Source organism: Lycium ferocissimum, chromosome 7, assembly GCF_029784015.1.
Source record: "Lycium ferocissimum isolate CSIRO_LF1 chromosome 7, AGI_CSIRO_Lferr_CH_V1, whole genome shotgun sequence".
NCBI lineage: Eukaryota > Viridiplantae > Streptophyta > Magnoliopsida > Solanales > Solanaceae > Lycium > Lycium ferocissimum.
In genome coordinates this window covers 64,700,467-64,713,716 of record NC_081348.1, presented here as the reverse complement: position 1 = coordinate 64,713,716, position 13,250 = coordinate 64,700,467, and the positions used below count along the sequence as shown (strand labels likewise).

The following is a 13,250-nucleotide window of genomic DNA, read 5'->3' as shown; positions in this document are numbered from 1 at the left end:
CAAAACCATTCACTCCAAGCCCAATACCCATAAGACCCGACCCAGCCCAATAAACAGTAAAACACCTAAATCCCTCGAACTAGGTCTTCAACAGATTTTCATTCTAACAAAAGGTGAACCAAACCCATCTTCTCTCAAACCAAAATCCCTAATGTTCCATCGCCGCCGGCTCCACCGTCGGACCGCTGGATCAAAGTGGTCATTAACACCACTACCACCACGTCCCCGTTTCCCTTTGATTGACGGGGTGACAGAACTGAAAAGAGCCAATATAGGTCGTTTCAACCTCTATAGAAGAGGAGTGCAATCAACCTCCAGTTTTAAGCTCGAACTCTCCTTCGATTCAGTGGGTAATGGAGGAATCTACCATGTATTAGACCCCAACGGCTCTTCTCCTCTCAAATCGAACTGAAAAGGTGAGATTTTTCACCCCTTTTTCTTGATATTATCCATCAAAATCTTTTTTCCAGAACTTCCCATCAAAAAAGGTCACCTTTTCCCCCTCTTTTTGAATTCCGAATTTTTCAGCCTCTTGAAGAAGCTGATGAAATCCCCTCAGTCTCAGCCTATAAATACAGCCCCCTTGGCTGTGTTTAGAACAAGTTTCAAGTGTAGAAAATCCCCTTTAAGTTAACAAGTGCAAGTGTTGAAAATCACCGCTTGAACAAACATTTTCACAACTGAAAACTAAGTTGGAATTTTCAGAAAATACTATCCCTAACTCTAAGTTTTTTTTTTTTTGTTGTCAAAATCCCCTCCTTCAGTTCTCGGCTGAGCAAGGACCACTCCGAGCGGATTCGGAGATTCGACAACTACAGTAGCCTCAGTTCGCTGTCATGAAGAAGGTAATCACACTCGTCGTCTCTTCGTCTTTAATTCCTTAGAAGTAAAATGTAGTCGTCAGGTCGTTTTGTCGTTTGTATAGTCTCAATCTATTTAAATCTATTTGTTGCTCTGTGTGCTCTGAATATGTGACGAAATTGTTAATACAAGCTATTATACTTAGAAAGAATGATAATTTAGCTTGAAGAACGCGTGAACAGTGATGTCGTCCTGCTTTAAATTAGTTTCCTTTGATCTTGAGGGGCTCTTGCGATTTACTTTTTTTGACGCGCTCATACAATGTAGCTAAGGTTTTTCTGGTGACTTGAATAAGAATAAGAATGCTTTTCTTTTTTTTTTTTTTTTTTTTTTTGGTTCTTGTTCATGTGATGTATTGGTCTAAATTGTATATAGGAATATGTAACTAATTGAAGTGACGTTGTTGAGCTTAGCGTTTGTTTGGGGTGATTAATGAATTCATATTTTTTCTTCATATTATTGGTTCTGAGAAATCGTAAGGAAAAATAGCTTGGTTCGCTCGAATTATCAGATGTGCAATTAACTTGTCGCTCGTGTAAATTCTATTTTTTGGGAGCTGTTTTGCCATGAACCTTTCTTGAAATCGATGTGTAAATATACTATGGTATCTTATAACTTGAGAGGAAAAAGTTACTATTCTGATGTTTTGATCTTTAAAAAAAAAAAAAAAAAAGAGTAAGGAAGAATCAGGGAGCAGTAGGTCGTAGTCCTAAAATCCCCTGTGTGTTAAGTGCATGTGGCCTGTTTTCTATCTCAATGACAAGTTTGGTTAAACTTATTATGAGTTTGTGAGTTCTGTTGTTATGGCCATAGGATTTTCAGATTTTTACATGAACTTAACCATCCATGAACATATGAAACTGTCCGCTCATAACTGTTTTTTTATTTTATGGATGCCATGAAAGAATAGTATGAAACAGTGTTAACACGTCGTTAATCTTTAGCTAAATGTCTCTCTTCTCTGTTCTTTTATTTGGTCATTGTAACTTAGAAGCCATAAGAATACACCTCCTAATTTGTTGCAGCAAACTTGTTAGCTCATTTTGGCTTTGTTTGAGTGTAGCTTCCGAATAATATTGGTACAAACCTAAGTTGTGTTCATATTCTGCTTGGGTATTAGTTGTTGATAGGGAAAAGTTCAGTTCATTTCAAGTTTACTAGCAGGATATGAAACATTGCTACATGAAGCTATTGTGCGTACTTCTTTAAGATCACTTATGGGGCATAAGCTTCATAAAAGTAGTTATCTAAATATTTTCGTCATATGAAAATGAGTGGGTGTATTCTCTTTCTGATTTTGTTCCTGAGAGAATGTTGGTATAGCATGTATGAAAGGAGATGTAGAATCTCTAGATTCTGATTTAATGGTTTATGCATATACATTAAAAAAAAAAAAGTGTACTTCCATCTATTCAAGTGTTTAGACTTTGGCATGATTTGAAATATGATTTATTTGGAAGAGAAAAAATGCTTTTGTTAGCCTAAATGTTAGCATGATTTATCTTCCTACTGATTCTTGTCCTACTGATTCTTGTCTTAAGAGGTATATTTATCTTTTGTGTTATTCAAATGGTATTTAGAACCATGAGTTTAGGATTTTTGATGTCCCATAAAGGATATAATCACTGTTATAATGGCATGGTCTTTGTTTTTGGTATGATTTAAAAGCATGACTAAACTTCTTTGGACATGAAATGGTTATGTTCATCTAAATTTCCTTAAAATGAGTGTGATGCGTTCTTCTACTGTTTTGGGGTCTTGAAAGCACCTCTATTTTTGTGCCTCCTGCTTTTCCTTTTCCTGTATGAATAATGTTATGCTCCTTAGGATTACAAACTACTTTGTATATTATCCTCGGGATGAAGTTTATCTTTTTATTTGGTTGTTTCTCATATGTATGTGAATTCCAAATACTTTGGGTTAAGCATTGTTACTCTACCATGTCATCAACTCGTTCAGGTTTAAAAAAAAAAAAAAAAAAAAAAAAAAAGAGAGAGGGTGAAACTATATGAAAATCTTTTACTGCTTTGTTTTTTAGGCAGTAAGTGAGATCAATTTGGAATCTTATATGCTTCGCCATTTAGTCTTTCGTTCCATTAAGATTGCTTCTAATCCTTATCTTTTTTATTTCTTTCTTTTCCATGGAACACTTGGGAGCATTTGGAGTTATGGCAACTCCGGATTTTGCCCAGATTAGAGGAGTAAACCGTAGCTGCGGTTTTGTTCGAGCTAGCAGTCCCATCTCATTCGTGTCTCGAGTCCATATCCCTTCTCCTTTCTTCAAAATTATTGTGTCTTTATATTATCATACGCACATGTTTGTTTACAACTCTTGACTAACGTTTTTGTGGTTTGTATTTATAAGCTTGTGTTTGTAGCCTCTCTGTTCTTGCTTACGAGCGTAACACGTGAGAAATGACTAAGTAGTGATGGAGTAGTAATTTTAGTCATCATTTTCCCTACCTTTTGGCTATTGATCCTAGCATGATTATTTGGTTTAAGGCATATTAGAGTGATCTCATAAATAATATCAACTCTTTCAGGATGTAAGAAAATCGGGATTTTTTTTTAAGATGAAACTGGATATTTCTCTTTCAAATAAAGAATTTTCTAACAATGTTTTCCAAGTGTTTCAAGTAAGAGTTAGGTGTAGAATATGCAAAGGCTCACACATGGATTTTTAGAAGTAAGAAAAAATGCCAGTTTATGAGGATTAAAAATGAGGATTTCAATGGCTCTAAAATTCGGTAAAAACAATATTTAAAAAAGTGAGTTTTTTCACTTTAATGGGTCTGTGCCCAAATGTTTAAAGATAAAAGTCTAAACACATCTTTATTTTTCAAAATTCATTTTGTACTAACACTTTGAGCAGACTAAAATGTAATACAAGGATCCCTATTAGGGCCCAAGTATAGTGGCCTAAATATTTTCGAGAACTACAAGGTATATACTCTACTTTATATACAAAGATCTTATATATACTATTCTTACTTTTTTTTAATCATTTTCTCATCACATGCATGCGTAGGTACGTTATATTATAAATACTTATCTCTAGTATACATTGTATGCAACAATCTTAGTGTACCTCATCTTCTAAAAAATACATATGTACTCTTTTGTAAATAATACATATCCCTAAGATATATTTTTACATCTTGTATTAATTACTTTACCTTACCTTGATTATAGCTATATACTACTTTCATAAGCACATACCATACATATACTATATTTTTTTTCATTAATTTCTCCAGTCATCTTTTCATTATATGTATATATATAGTATTATCATGTCTAGTATTCACCTATATATATATATATATACATATATATGTATGTATGTATATTATTTTTCTTAAAAAAAAAAAATACATCTCCTTATTCTATACTACCCATACTATCCTTATATAAAATATACGTCATATATATTTTTTCTCATGCATACATTCATCAACTACTTTTTATAAATATGTATTTCCTCACATAGCCATAATTAGCTTAAAATCTATTTTTTGTACAAATCGTTTTAGTAGAGTAGTTTCCTTTTTTTTCCGTAATTCTTTAATAGGTAATCATAAACAAGAAATAATTAAATGATCCCCCTCTAGTGTTAATAAAACTAAGTTTAAAGACTGTCTTTGGATAGGCTCTGAGGGATGCTTAACACCTTCCCCTCGGGGTAAATAAAACCCTTATCTAGAATCTCATAGGTTTCAAAGACTAAAAAAGAGTTTACTTTTTTTACAAATGGTTTCCTAATATTTTCTAAAATTATAAGTTGTGAACTAATTTTAATTCGTTAAAAATAGGGCATAACACATACAATCAACATAAAGTCTAACTAAGTTGTGAACGCCTAGGTGTTAAGCAACTTATCAAGGGCCTTAGTAATCATTAATCATCAAATCCTAACAACATTCTATCAATATTCTCATTAGAGGCAGTTTTTATGGTCAAGACACCATTTTTGTAGAACCCTAGGTCTCCATTCACTTAGTTTGTGACTCTAAGTGTTCAATTCATGATTAAGAGAAACTAACCCAAGCCTTTAGATGATAACTAAGAGATAATACCCATAACCCATCAAGTTTAGAAGTTTTATTAATATTCTAGGGTTTCTATTTCAATTTCACCATTAAAGACCCACGAAGGGGATAACAATCATGAAGGAGAATGGAATAAATGGAACTTACCTCTCAAGAGTTTCTTGCCCTAGCTTGGAATTTGACCCTAGGTGCTTGTTGGGAAGTGTGTTGGTGTTTTGTGAATAAAGAATATGAGACTAAGTATAGAAAATTCGGGCCACTATTTTTCGTCGACCGCTACAGCGGTCATCACGCCGCTGCAGCGGCCCGTTATAGCGGTCAAGTGACCGCTATAGCCGACCAAAGAGAAATATGCTTGACCGCTATGGTGGCCTGTCCACCGCTATAGCGGTGCCGCCATAGCGATCCACCACTCGCCACAACAGCCATCGAGGATATGGATGGCTGCCGGCAGCGATCAAGCCGTCGCTATAGCGGTACCGCCGCCACGGTACTTCAACCACCTCAGCGGTCCGTTTTGGGCAATGAGCTCGACTTTTTATCCAGTTTTTCCCCCTATCACCCAACATTTCATCCGAGGCCTCAAAAACACAAAACAAACATGCACTTATACATAAAGACGCTCTACGAATCCACCTGTGGCCTCGGAATTCCTAACGGAGATCTAATTTTCTAGGTCACCCCCTGATGGACTCAAGGAAATCAAGTAACAACCATAAACAAGTTAAGTTTCAGCTCATAAGCTTATACGATTGAGTTTCTACTGGTTCGCTCTACCCTTGGAAAGGTTACATTTTGTGGGGTGATCCTAAATTTCCCATAACGACCGGAAGGGTCGTTATACCAGATACCAATTAAAACACCGTTCATCCCCAAACGGACAAAAATGAGAAATCTAGAGAGGTGTTACCTGTCTCGGCAAAAGGCTGAGGGTATTTGCAATGCATAGCAGATTCTGTTTCCCAAGTAGCTTCTTCCACCGGACGATTCTTCCACTGAACCTTCACAGAGGCAAACCCTTTCCCAAGTACCTCTTTCTGAGTCAAACGGGTCAAATAAGAAGCAATAGAGGCAAACCCTTTCACAAACCGACGACAGTAGCTAGCCAGACCCACGAAATTACGGATCTTGATCATTGATGTGGGCCTAGCCTATTCCCTGACTACCTGAATTTTCTAAGGATCCACCATAATACCCTCTTTCGAAATAACATGCCCCAAGAAAGACATAGAAGACAATCAGAATTCACACTTGGAGAATTTAGCATATAGCTCCTTCTCTCGCAATACCCCAAGAGCAATTCTCAAATGTTTCTCATGCTCTTTCTTACTCCTAGAGTACACCATAATATCATCAGTGAACACTATTACGAATAAGTCTAAATAGGGCTTAAACACCCTTTTCATTAAATTCATGAACGCAGTTGCGACATTCGTAAGCCCAAAAGACATAACTAAGAACTCATAGTACCCATACCTGGTCCGAAAAGAGATTTTAGGAACATCCTCTACCCGAATCTTCAACTGATGGTACCTATTCCTTAAGTAAATTTTTGAGAACACAGAAGCTCCCTGTAACTGATCAAACAAGTCATCAATACGGGGAATGGGATACTTGTTTCGGACAGTTACCTTATTTAGTTGACGGCAATCAATACACATGCATATAGACCCATCCTTCTTCTTAGGAAACAACACAGGATCACCCCACAGAGAGGCATTCGGGCGAATAAATTCCTTACTCAGAAGATCTTGCAACTGCTCTTTCAATTCCCTGAGTTCTGCTGGCTCCATCCTATAAGGTGGGATAGAGATAGGTCGAGTCCCTGGGTCTAAGTCAATCCTGAAGTTAATGTCATGAGCCGGTGGCATACCAGGCAAGTCCGCGGGGAACATATCTGAAAACTCGTATACCACTGGAACCGAATCAAGGGATAGAGTATCTGCAATGGTGTCACGGATATGTGCTAGATAAGCTTGACAACCCTTCTCTACTAGTTTCCTAGCACGAACAAAGGATATTAATTTCTTAGGGAGGGGGCTAAGGTTACCTTTTCACTCGAGTCTAGGTGCCCCGGGCATGGCTAGTGTAACAGTCTTAGAATGGTAATCTAGTATAGCATAATGCGGGGACGGCCAACTCATACCCAATAAAACATTAAAATCTATCATGTCTAAGATCATCAAATCTGCCCAAGTACTATACACCACAAAAGTAATCGCACACGGTGGTAGACGTTATCCACAACCACAGAGTCCCCAACAGGAGTACATAAATAAATAGGGGCATCAAGGGTATCACACAACATATCCAGACCCACAGAATAATTGGTAGATACATAAGAAAAAGTAGAGCCCGGATAAAATAAAGCAGAAGCCATCTGGTCATAAACTTAGATAGTACCTGTGCTCGTGCATCGGAGGCCTCTGCCTCGGGTCTACTTGGGACAGCATACAAATGACCGTGCCTTCCTGTCACCTGTGAACCACCGCAATTACCATTACCCGATCCGAGCCTCGCCCGCCGGCCCTACCGTCCGCCTACCGCACCGAGGACCGCCTCGGTTAGACCGGGCACACTCCCTACCCACGGTGTGACCGTTGCTGCCCCTGTTTCGAGGTGCGATCCTTACCGACTGATATGGCTCAAGCGAGTAGCTCGGGGAGCCGATACTAAGTCCCTACCACTCGTCTAAGCCCGGGACAATACCGCTTGAGATGCCCTATCTCACCACACACGAAACAAGCATGGTCCAGCGTGGGTTGCTGAACAGGTCTGATGAAGGAGTGTAGCATCCACGCTGGCTGGAAGCCTGATAATTAGCCCCTGATAGGCCCCTAGCTAACACCTACATCGTGTACTGAATCGGACGCCCTTAATACACCTGTGAACTCTGACCCCTTGCGAAGGAGTTGCTGAACATTCCACTCCTACGGGCCTTCTTCTCTACTTGCTTCGCATGAATCTCCTGCCTAATACCCTCAACAGTACGGACATGCTCCACTATCTCTTAGAATGAAGCCCCAATGGCTACAAGCTGAAGAGCCGATAACTGAAGCCCAGTGTTCAATGCCTTTGCGAACTGCCGTATCCTCTCCCCCTCAGTGGGCAGCAACTGAAGAGCATATCATGACAGGGAGTGGAAACGGGACTCATACACAGCAACCAATGAGTTCCCCTGATTAATAGTAGTGAACTCATCCTTTCTTTGGTCCCTCAGGGTACACGGAATGTACTTATCTAAAACACGAGTAAGCGAACCCCAAGTTTAGAGGAGACCCAAACTGCCTTCACTCCACATAGGCTCCTCCACTAAAGCTTGGCATCACCCAAGAACGAAAGGTCACAAACTCTACCCCGTACTTGTCCACGGCCCCCTTCCATCTTGGAGCCTCTCGTGACGAGTCGATGATGAACTCATATGCGTTCTCCGACTCGGACCATAGAACACGGGAGGCTTTATTTTAGTAAATCTCCAAATAGATCATGTTCTCGCTACCATCATCATTAGCCCTCAAGAATCGGCCTCGGACAAGCCTCAAAACTCGAACTTTTAAACGAAGTGCCATTACCCCGCCGTCGCATGCTAAACCGGAGCCCGTGCTCGACCGTGACATGAGGCTACTACTCCCCGCCCCTACCTGCGGACATTTTGGTATAGCTCCGTGCAACCCGTGCAACCAATTCGGAAGACCCGTGCCATAGCATCTCGGTATACCCCGAGCGGGGGCCGTAGCCGCGGGAATTATCGCTTCCGTCGAGCTGGTGTGCCGCATCTCTCCCGCCGCCGTTAGAACCCTAGAGGCACGAGGTCAACCACTCGGACACCGCCCCACCGAGTCGGGGCTGCGCAACTCCTCTACCTCCACCTCTACCTGCGTCGCCGCCGTGCTTGTTCTCGCCATCTGGGAGAGAATTTGGGGTTCTATTTTTAAAATGGGGTCTTTTGGTTTGGGGACGACGAGCGTTAGCTGAAGTGGTTGGGATATCGCTGTAGCAGAACCGCCATGACGAGGCTTGGCTCGTCGTGACGAAAGGCATTGACTTGGGCAGCTTCATTGCGGCGAAGGTCTTCTTCGCTGGGACGAGCCCGCTGCAACGAATAATTCTGGGCAGAACCTAAACTTTTGCTCTTTTTTTGTAGTTAATCTAGTTTTATACAAACCTTGCCTTCATTACCCTATGTGAATATAAAACTAATGTCGTCTTTGTTTTCCAGGTACTCATTTTCACTAAACCATGGCTCAAGAGCAAGGTGCTCCCCCCATTGCCCTGAACCCTAATAATGCTTATTCCTACAATCAATTCGTCTCTGGTCAGCGCAAGAAGCATTTTCTGGAGCAAAAGACGTAGGGAATACTGTGTTGCTCCCAAACGCACACGCAAGTATACGCAGTCGTACAAGTAATATAGGATTTAAACTCCAGATATCGTACCCACAGAGACTTATGATTAACTATTTACTAAATTAAACTAATTCTAGTTATCTAAATAAGAAATAAAATCCAAATTTATATTTATAAACTAACTAAAAATAAAATAAATAAATAATGAACTTCAACTAAGAAAGAGCGGATTTTTATTAGAGAAGAGTTAGATCTAGGGCTATGACCACTAACAATCCAGTTGAGTCTTCAAATCGTTCTACCTAAGGGCTACTAGTTGACGGGTTGATGTTAACTTTATGAGTATCTTCCGAGTTGCTCACAAGCCTGTAGATGCTACTATAACGCCTATATTCCTATGGTCGTCGAGAGGTAACAAGAACGAATTTACTTCTCCGTATTCAACTAAGCAAGGCTAAAGGGTATATTCCTATCCTCATTAGCTTAAACGATTAATCGAACAAGCTCTATTTATTCTTATTACGCATGAAAATTCCCTATCCTTAGTTCAATTCACACGCCACAGATAGTGTTTAATTAGTGATCAAGCAATTAAAAAATTAAGCAGAAGAATAAATAAGCAACCCAAAAATATGAAAATTTAATAGATGGAAATGATAATCAAACGTCAACTTTCATGTTTGTGTCAAAACCCTAGAATTAAAGAGTTTAGCTCCACATATACATGGAACAAAAACAACAAATCATCCGAATAAAAATGTCAAAATAAGTATTACAGAGTAGAGAAGGTAAAACCCTGTAACTACGTCCTCCACGGTGGCTCCAAACTCTCTATAGGTTTAAAGTTTTGAACTAAGGGTTTCAAGTAATCCAAAGTTATGTAAAAACTGTGTAGAACATGTATTTATAGGGTACCAAAAGACCTGGGCTTTTTAAAAACCAAATCCAACTCAGACCGAGAAAAATTAACGGGCTCACACACACCGCATTGGGGACGGACGACAAAATAGATTCGAGAGGATCGTTTTCTCTAGTGTCGCGTGTGCGACGCACATCGATCGCCGATTCTTTGCTTCGATTGTTGCAGGTACATTTCTTCCTTTTCCGTTTTTTGCTTCTCAATTTCACATTGCTATAGTACTCCTTGATGTTGTCTTCTAATTGAGCCACATAGATAAACAATAATTTGTTCCATTCTTTATCCAATCATTCAGTCACGATGATGTCTCCCCTATGGTTTTCTCCTTTCTTTTCTTCCGCATTTTATTTAACTTTTTTGCTTGCATCTCTTCATCTTTCATCGCTTTATTCCTAAATAGTAAAAATATAATATTAAGCACCAAGCAATATAATTTGTACTCAAAATATGAATTAAAAGTACAAGAATGTGAGGCAACAATGGCTAATTATACGCATTTTTGGCCGAACATCATACTGCCCAAGCAGGGTTTCATTATGGGCTAGGTGGATGAGTTGGCCCCCGAATTTTACACTCGCTTTCATGAAATCAAATGGACTAAGTTGGTGGAGCCTCAGATAAGTACAATGCTCGCTGGTTTAAGGAATTTTATGCTATGTTCCCGACAACGGATTTGACCCTTCCCGACCCAGCAGTCATTTTATGTCATATCGTATGTCCAACTGAACTTCTTGTCCGAAGGCCTAATCATGCTTTCTCCCATCAATCCTACGTCATATATACGTTTCACTAATCAAAGTCTAACTTAAGTAAATCATAACCTACCCCGATACCGAGCAACTACCATAGACTTGCGTGCAGCCTTTTCCTACCGCAATGCTGAACCGAAGCTTTAATCGAGAACTCGAGGAAAATTACAAACACGAGGACAAGTTTTATGCAGCTATCATACATGCATCACAACTTTCTCTTTTACGAATTTTAAGGAACAAGTCTTATCAATGGGAAGGATTTCTTTTATGAATTTTAAACCAGAACGATGTTTAGAGGGTTAACGTGGCAAAGTTTTCGGGTGCTCTACCCAAGAATCCTCACAAAAGTCGGCTTAGAATAAGGTTTTGGGGAAAAGTGGGACAAATTCTCGAAATAAGGCATTTATAGGGACCTGGCCCACGCAGCTTCGCTGCAACGGTGGGCTTCCAGTTGTAGCAGCCCCATTACGGCTGTCTCTGGAACGTTGCAGCGAATGGTCTTGACCTTGAGCCCATAATTTTGACCTCTATGAATTTGACCCCAATTTTAATTTTACGCGAAACTTTTTAATAAGCCTAGCCTTTTATCATGCGAAGCTTGACTTTTGTTCGGGGTTCAGGCAGAATTTTAATAATGACCAAACGGATCGTTACATTAAAACAACCATCAAAATAGTCCACAACCCAATGGCAACAAGAATATGATTTACAATATATCTTTCATATTTTCCTATCAAACTAGTTGGCTAAGACTTGGACAAGCTCAAATACATGAAAAAAAGATGAAATCTTACCTTTAGAACACAAGAACACTCCTAACCGTAGACTGCTTCACCTTGAAGAACCTTCCAAATTCACCACAAGAAGAAGAACTAGTATCTAACAAGCACCACGGGACTTCTAACACTTGATTCACATTTCTTATCTTTAATTCTACCTTGGATTCACTTAGGAATGTTTGGAGAGCGTTTTTTAGTGTAAGGGGTCTAAAGTGAATAATTTATAAAGTGAAAATATGGGTCAAACAAAACATATACAAGAAAAGAGGGTCCACCGCCATTGATATAGGGTCTCGATATACGGACCGTAAATCAATATACAGTTCGTATATTTGGATCGTAAATCACACACAGTACGCCACCCCCACTGTTTCAATTATATGGTGGGAATTCGCGAAAAATACGGTCCGTAGAACACCCCTCAAAAAAATCAATTTTTAATGAAACGTATTCTCTTCGATTCGTTTAACCTCTATTCCTTCGAACACCTACAAAACAGGATCTTAAACTCTTGTACACTTAGGATTAACAAGGTTAATCCCTTATAATCTCACAGATAATCTCATTTTCCAAGTCTATGCTAATTAACTTATGACAAAACTCAACGTACAAAAGTACGAGGTGTAACAGAACATGTCTGTCCAAAAAGGGTATCAACTCCTCTTCTGTGATGACCCATTTGGTCGTCGTTATAGTGCTTTTGATCCATTTACCCCCGTTGACCCTTTCCCCAAGCTGTATTAGTATGATTTTGACCCGCGGGGATGGGAGGCATGATTTTTGATGTAATCGGGCGAGATTTATGATGACTTATGTGAAATAGGTCCTTAAAGTGAAAAACAGTTGATCGATAGTTGATTTTTGAGTAAACAGACCTTTTTCAAAAAGTTATCAATTTCGAGGGGTCTGGATGGTCGATTATGACCTGTTGGGATGTTCATTTTGGTTCAGGGCATTCGAGTGCATTTTGGGTTATTGGTTGGATAGTTGGTCTTTGACTATTGGATGTTGACCCGATCAAATAGACCTCCGTTGGGAACTTCGAGACCACGAGTGAGTCCGTAGCACATTTTTATGTATTGTTGCATGCCTGTTTTGTATCTGGGAGGTATCGGGTGATTGTCGGGTTTGGGAAGAAGTAGGTGAAAAACCAACATTTTTCTGGTGACTGATGCCCCTTGTGACGGCACCTTGTGCACTATAGCAGACCTGCCTCGGCGAATCCTCATCTGCTATGGCGTGTTGGAGTGGATTCGTAGTAATTTGCTACAGCGGATAGGGCTCCGCTGTAACGGATCTATTTGTGGCGAAGGGTGAGCCGCGAGAGTCATCCTGTTATAGCGGACTCTCTATCGCTGCAGTGGGTGACGTAGACTAGAATCGTATTTAATGCTAACTTAAATTCTTAGTTTCCTATTCCCACATTTATTATTCCTAAGTGTCTTTAAGGTGAAGTGAAGAGGTAAGTTCTCTAGCCTCGATTTTATTCATTTACCTTTCTTAAGCATGAATCCATGACAGAAAATCTATAAAAATTAAGGGAA

At 39.6% G+C, this 13,250-nt stretch overlaps 1 long non-coding RNA gene across 1 annotated transcript; it reads left to right on the top strand.

The window, feature by feature from the left end:
- The first annotated feature begins 214 nt into the window (after nucleotides 1-214).
- LOC132061826 (uncharacterized) lies at nucleotides 215-3,241 on the top strand. Its single transcript, XR_009416164.1, has 2 exons — nucleotides 215-2,465; nucleotides 2,727-3,241. It is a non-coding gene; the product is annotated as an uncharacterized LOC132061826 (long non-coding RNA).
- The last annotated feature ends 10,009 nt before the right edge of the window (nucleotides 3,242-13,250 follow it).